Source organism: Narcine bancroftii, chromosome 6 (assembly GCF_036971445.1).
Source record: "Narcine bancroftii isolate sNarBan1 chromosome 6, sNarBan1.hap1, whole genome shotgun sequence".
NCBI lineage: Eukaryota > Metazoa > Chordata > Chondrichthyes > Torpediniformes > Narcinidae > Narcine > Narcine bancroftii.
The window spans coordinates 77,791,609-77,799,485 of record NC_091474.1 but is presented as its reverse complement, the minus strand read 5'-3'; positions in this window follow the sequence as shown (position 1 = coordinate 77,799,485).

The following is a 7,877-nucleotide window of genomic DNA, read 5'->3' as shown; positions in this document are numbered from 1 at the left end:
CATGGTAGAATTTGAAATCATGTGTACAGATCAGTAGTCAGAACCTCTAGTTGCATGTTTAGTGCCACCAGAGGCAAATGAAAGGGGGCCCTTCAAAGATTCAAGATTCATGGCATAAAGACAATGCAATATTACACAGAATTTGCTTTTGTCTGCTGTAAGGCAGACAGATTTGCCATCAGCATAAATTGCCTGAAGCGCCTCTTGCAGTTAGAGAAAGAGAAGCAAAAGAGATTCCGCTCAGAGTCACCGTGCGTTCATTCCTCCAGTGTTCTGCATCCCCCCCCCACCCCCAGCCACACAGAGTCCAGTTAAAACCATCAGCCGCCCGAGCTCCAGATCTGAACCTCTGACACAATCAGGAACCCTTCAGTGAACCGTCTCTCATCCCAGTTCTGATACCTGGTATCCCTTCAACCAGTCTTGATCCATTCTCCAGCAGTCCGCAGCCTAGTATGAATCCCTTGAACTAAGTCACCTGCAGCCTGCAAGGGTTCCTTGCCTTGAGTCACCAACAGCCTTCCATCTGTGTGTTCTTTAGCCACAGAGCCCCTTGCTGGTCTGCCACTGTGGTCACCATCCCATGGGTCATCTCCTCTGCTTCTCCTTCTCAAATGATGGTTGATTTCATTTTCTGGTGTGGAGAAGGATATTTTCCTCCAACACATTGTTTCAAGTTGAATCACAAAAATAAGATAAAGACATGAAGTCAACTTCATACAAATGATTAACATCATGAATAACTTTATTGTTGAATAGTGGAGGCCAAATCCTCTATCTTTCAGAATGTATTTGGATGTTGAGAGGGAAGGTATTTTAGCTTCATTAATGAGAAGATAAACTGGCTAAGTCTCATGGCCTCCATCACTTGTGTATATTGAAATGTTTTATTCAATATATTTCATAGACTCTGCAGAACTTAGAAATGAATTCAGTTACTAGATTCATGTTGAATAGTAATATAACTAGAATGGCTTTTTTCCTGTGGCCTCATTACTACTCAATTGTATCAGCTTTAATGCACAAGATTGCATATTTTTGAATATCTGTCATTTTATGGGAGGACTCTTATTTGAAATGTTTCTGGAAATTCCAGTAACTACTTGATATAAATGCATTAAATACACCTTGGTTAAGATTTGCACAAGATAGTTTTGAAGTCAGTATTGTAAGGTAGCACTCAGTGTCAACATTTACATTTTTTTATATTTACATTTCGAGGTAGCACAATAACAGGCCCTTTCAGCCAATGAGCCCGTGCAACCCTATTACAACATGGACTATAAGTTGTTTAAACATCACAAGGAACAAACAATTGTTTCAGTCAGTATTAGTCCTTGGGTAACTGCATAAATAGCCCAAACTCCTGAATGTTTGTACAGTAAGAACATGGCATATTTGTTGAAACAAAAGCGTGAGAGTGCACGTGCGCTGTAGGGAGGGTTTGCACCAGAGAAGGAGGGGGATGCATATGGACTGCAGTGAAGAGTGTCCTGTGTTTTGTTTGGCTGGTTGTCTGCCCTGCTGAGTATTGAAGGTGTGTAGTTACACAATCCTTATTACTGGCAGTAACATTTAGACTGCTTTAGTTGCATAAGGGGGCATGGCCTAAAGTACAAATATAGGATGCCATAGGTGCTCTATGGTTAATAAGGGATCACAAATTGGTATTGTGGAAAAAAAGGTTGAGAACCACTGCTCTAAGTCTACTAAATAATCTCAGTGCTACCTGGGCCTGCAGTAAGAGGGGCTGTTCATGTGTGTGAGCTGCGTGGAATTTTCTGAGCTACTCTGAACCCCAGGGGCACAGCAAGGCTCCATTTTGACTAGCATAAGGTTGGTGTCTGGAGAGATCTTCTGAACTAAAATGACTTAATTGCCAGCTGGCAGATATTAACAATGTGAATGCATGGCTCAGGGTGATGGAACAGATAAAGAGGAATTTCTTGGATCAAACAGAAGCTCTCAATGAAATGCAATTGGAAACCATTATTTCCAAAAACCATCTGCAATCATTTCATGCCAAGTTGCACATTTTGTTTAACTCTATAAAATAAATATGGGGCAGAAACTAATCCTGATGCTGGCATCATATATACAGGTTTGATGTGCCGATGTGTTATCTTCTGCTTCCAAAGATTTGCTCCACTGAAGTCAACACATCTCATCTTTGGAAGCAGAGCACAATGCAGGCATAACTGCACTATGCAAGCAGATCTCAACCCCATATTTTCATTGTTTGATTGCATTTATGGCTGACTACAATATTCCAAGTATTTTCTTTCATGGGCTTTTAGCCAATTCTGAATTTATACTTGAGTTTGTTATCTTTGGAATAAGAAAGCCATAAAATAATCCAGCTTTACTTAGTGTGTATTTTTATTAGTTACAAGTCATGAAGTAGACTTATTTTTCAAGAACTGGACATTGATATCAGGAACAGGAATTTTTAGGTCTATCCCTAACTAACCATGAACTCAATAGCTTGCTTGTCCATTTAAGGGGGCATTTAAGAGTGAACCAGATTGGTAAGTCTGGAGTGACATATAATCCAGACCAGTCTGATTTCTTACCCTGATGGACATGCAGTTGTGTGGTCACCATTATGAATGTCTAGAGTTTTAATTTCCAGATTATTAAAGACTGCCATTAGTGAGATTGATTGAACTACAAGTCTAGTACTTTATGCACCTGCTGTGAGACATTAGAGGTTTAAAATTGGGTTAGAGAAGGAAGACTGAGAAGGTGCCTCCATTTGCAGGTTATGTCAGAGCTAGGAATGAAATGTCTTAAATGTATGAGAGTAATAATTTAACTAGAGAGGAGGCCTTTTATCCACAGGGAGGATTACACTGTGAACCTTACCAACACAAGGAGTGAAGCTTTAAGGAAGAAGACAAACTTGTGATACAGCAGGGAAGAGGCTAGTGTTGCGTGAAAAGCGGCAGAACAAATGTGTGGACAAACACCAGCATTGACCAGTTAAGCCCTCCTGCCATTTAAATAAAGAGGAAGTAACTGGCAGGTAAACCTTTGGTCAAAATATTAATCTTTAAAGTCACTTTAGGAAGTGAAAAACCACACCCAAAGTAATGCCTACTTAATGAACCAAATTAAATATATTTCACTCACATCTATATTTTGTTTTATACATAGAACTAACATTTTATTTTTGTTCAAATTTTTTTCTTACCTTCTGTTACAGCTGCTTACACATGAAAGACCAAAACTCAAAATCTCCGGTCCCTTGCGCGATTTTACACTGAATACTGGAAGTGCAGTAAGTAAAGAGGCGAAACTTGCAAATAGGTGCGCTATTCATTAACCCATAGTTGCGGACTGCCTACAATTCAGTTTAGACTGCAGAAACTCTGCAAAGATTATCTAGGGCTGCCACAGAAAAAAAATTGGAATGGGAGTGAGTCGCTTATTTCTGTTCCAAACTTTTTACGTGGTCTGCATTGCAGGAATTTTACGAAAATTTCCCATTGCACAGCAGCTGTGTAAAAACCATAAATATCTCACATAGTCAGGGAAGGGATGAGAATTTTTAATTTGTTGAGAGGAAATGAGATTTTAAAACTTTAGCATGAGAGAGAAAAAACAACTCTCCTCAAATTACTTAACAGTAGAGTAACTGTTTATTTTCATAATTTACAAAGGAGAAAACAGCAAAATTCTGCACAGCAGAAATTGGTGACTAGTTCAAATGATAATACATACCCATTTACCTGCCAGTTACTTCCTCTTTATTTAAATGGCAGGAGGGCTTAACTGGTCAATGCTGGTGTTTGTCCACACATTTGTTCTGCCGCTTTTCACGCAACACTAGCCTCTTCCCTGCTGTATCACAAGTTTGTCTTCTTCCTTAAAGCTTCACTCCTTGTGTTGGTAAGGTTCACAGTGTAATCCTCCCTGTGGATAAAAGGCCTCCTCTCTAGTTAAATTATTACTCTCATACATTTAAGACATTTCATTCCTAGCTCTGACATAACCTGCAAATGGAGGCACCTTCTCAGTCTTCCTTCTCTAACCCAATTTTAAACCTCTAATGTCTCACAGCAGGTGCATAAAGTACTAGACTTGTAGTTCAATCAATCTCACTAATGGCAGTCTTTAATAATCTGGAAATTAAAACTCTAGACATTCATAATGGTGACCACACAACTGCATGTCCATCAGGGTAAGAAATCAGACTGGTCTGGATTATATGTCACTCCAGACTTACCAATCTGGTTTGTTCAATTAAAATATCTGTGGACTTTTATCTTTATTCTGACTCGCCATTTCCGCCAGTGATGTCGATGCACTAGCTTGTCCACCAAGGATGGTGATTTTCTGATTTCTGAGCAGGATCTGCTTAAGGGTGATGTTGAACAGGAATCTGGCCAATTGAAAAACAGGTAGGATTTGAAGTAGATTTTCAAAAATAACTGAAAGAATACATTGAAATAGAAGTGCATTCAGGTGTAAAATAAACCTGACTTGACCATGGGCAATCCAAGCCCACGAGCTATGTGTTCTTCCCTAGCTTACCAATTGACCAGTGTTGGGCATATAACAGTATCATACATGTTGTTAACTTGTGTGAGGAAAAATACCAAATATTAATCAAGAACAGGGATGTGTGCAGTAATGCAGAGCTAAATGCAGTAAAATACCCATTATCCAGAATTTAAGCAACTGACAAAAAAAGTTGTGGAAAAAAAATGATTAAAAATACGAAAGTTTAAAGTTGACACCCCCTAGCAATCAATTTGCCAATCTACACAACATGCAATCTCAAGTAACGAAAAAAAATTCATTTATATGGCATCTACCAAACCCTATAAATGCTGGGGGTTTTACTGTATTTTGATCTGAATGAATTACCGAGCTGGCCCATCACAGTCTATGAAAATCAGAATGTATACCTGGCCAATCAGGATACAGCATAATTGGATGCCGTCAGGCTTGGATGAGTAGCTAAGTCCAGATTAAGGATAATGTTGGTTTCACTCACTTCTAGCCAAGCCTATTCTTTCCAATGCATCTTCCACAGTATTTCAAAGAAGAGCCAAATGATTACAAATGCTCTGGTAAACAGAAATTAATCTGTTTCTGAGTCAGTTGATCAGAAGTTTCTGAACATGTAAGAACACACCAAAATGCTGTAGGAACTCAGCCGGTCTCTCTGCATCCATAGGAAGCAAAGATATATTGCCGACGTTTCAGGCCTGAACCCATCTGCATTGAATGACTCAGGTCCGAAACGTCGGCAATATATCTTTGTCTCCAATGAACACTGAAAGACCAGCCGAGTTCCTCCAACATTTCAGAGTGTTTTTTTTACTACAATCAAAGTGTCTGCAGACATTCATGTTTCACTCGTGTGTTTATTCCGTACCATGTTCCCATATCGAGGAATCTGCAGAAAGACCAACTGTGGAGAAAAGAATCCAGACCTAAATCCCAGCCATGTCTCTACTTGACCTTTTTTAAAAAAAAGCCAAGATTTTTAAATGCAAACCAAAGATACTCCTGACTGCAGGCTCCATGTTGCACTGTTACTTTAATTCCATCTCATCCTTGCATCACTCACTGGCCACCAGTGTTAGCCACTTGAGTAGTGGGAGTTGGGAGATAAATCACAGATTTACCCTCTAGTGGTGTTGCTACTACCTGTACTTTGTATGTGCCAAAAGAAACTGAATACAAAAATAGCAGTGTCACATTGCAACTTCACAATTATGCTTTCCACGGACTTCTAAGGTGTTGCTGGACTTCAGAGCCTGGGTCTAACATAAATATTCCAAACAAATCCATCTTCTGATCCAGCTGAGGTTCCTTGTGACAAACCATAATGTGGTGAATAAGCATCCGTCAATCATAAGGAAATCCTGACATTTGTAATTATTACTTGTCATGCCCACACTGCAATCGATATGACTGCCTGCTTATGGAAACCATTTCAGTCTCTTGTCCAGTGCAGTGCCTTAACAACGGGGAGCAGAAACTGGCACCAATAGGTGGGAGATACTCAGAAATAAAGCCCCCTTTCTCCAACATCCATTTGGCAGTCCACAAAGCCATACGAAGTGATTGTTTTAACAGTCATTTCATTGTGAATTGCCTATCCTCGTGTCAGAACTGACTGGAAAGAAGCTGATCCAACAGATATCATGGTGCCATCTTGTCCAAAGCACCCACGTCTTTTTGTTTCCCTTAAGTCTGCTTTTCAACAATGTCCAAATGTATTATAATGTACCAAATCTTCTGTACATACACATTCTGTATGCATTTGTGTTTAAAAAATGCCAAGTTCATTGTCAATGTATTCATTAAAAATTTAAACAATTTCTTTATCGTGCTTCATCTTAGGGAGAAAGTATTTTTGATTTTCTTGGTTTAGTGTGTTGAATATCTAGAATGCTTAGCAGCAGAATTTACCACCCATTGTACAGGCAAAAACGACACATTTCATTAAAGTCATTTCTCACCACGAGACACTGAGCCCTGCAGCTGCAAGGGCTCATCCAGATGCTTTTGAAATGCCTGTCTTGTGCCCTGTTTTTTTTTCAAACACTGACGGCAACACAGATCTTCAAATGTGCTGCTTGGAAGAACAGCAGCAGTCAACAACCTTGGTGTTATGTAACTCAAAACATCATGTAACACTTTCTTGTCAAGGACATTGGAATCATTGAACACAGCACACAAAATAAACAGACCCTTCGGCCCTTCTAGTCTACTACCTAGTCCCACTAACCTGCTCCCTGTCCATACCCCTCCCATCCTGTCCAAATGTTTATTAGATGTGAAAAATGAGCCTGCATTTGCTACTTCATCTGGCAAGCTTGTTCCACACTTCCACCACTGTGTGAAGTTTTCCCTAATGTTCCCCTAAGCTTTACCCCTTTCACCCTTAACCCACATCCTCTGGTTTGTGCATCACCTATCCTCGGTGGAAAAAGCCTACCTGCATTTACTCTGTCTACACGCCTCATAATTTTGTATACCTAATCAACTCTCCCTCATTCTTCGATGCTCCAGGGATTGACCAGAATCTCAAGCACATTAATACACCCATTGTCAGTATTGCAAATCACTCATGTCTCAGACCTGCTTAAACTCGAGTTTTGAATAAAAACAGAGGCAAATCTCGTTGAAATACAGGATTCCAAGAAGATATTGGCTCTAGTAGATGAAACTGCAAAGAGGGCATAATTTTAAGATAGTGTCACCCATTAAAGATCATAAGGACATTATTTTTGGAACAAACGTAAATGCTGAAATGCCGGAGCTACTGAATGACATCAATAGACCTTCAGCGGGAGGGAAAAATCAGCAGAAAACTAGTGCAGATCATCCTCCATCTCATTAAGAGGGAGGGATGATAAGCCTGCTCCCGCTTTTATTTCTTATAACCTGTTAGCAGCTGAACTACACCCATATAATTAGGCGAAATATACTCCCACTGTGGCTCAGATTAGTGACCGCACAATGTTGGAGAAACTCAGTTGGTCAAACAGTGTCCTTTATGTAGCAAACATACATAACCAACATTTTGGGCTTGAGCCCTTCATCAAGGTATGGGCACAATGTGGGCAGGCTCCTGCACCTGGTGCGGTAACTCATGGGGCCACCCCTCCTGAACCTGGTGCGGTAACTCATGGGGCCACCCCTCCTGCACCTGGTGCGGTAACTCATGGGGCCACCCCTCCTGCACCTGGTGCGGTAACTCATGGGGCCACCCCTCCTGCACCTGGTGCGGTAACTCATGGGGCCACCCCTCCTGCACCTGGTGCGGTAACTCATGGGGCCACCCCTCCTGCACCTGGTGCGGTAACTCATGGGGCCACCCCTCCTGCACCTGGTGCGGTAACTCATGGGGCCAC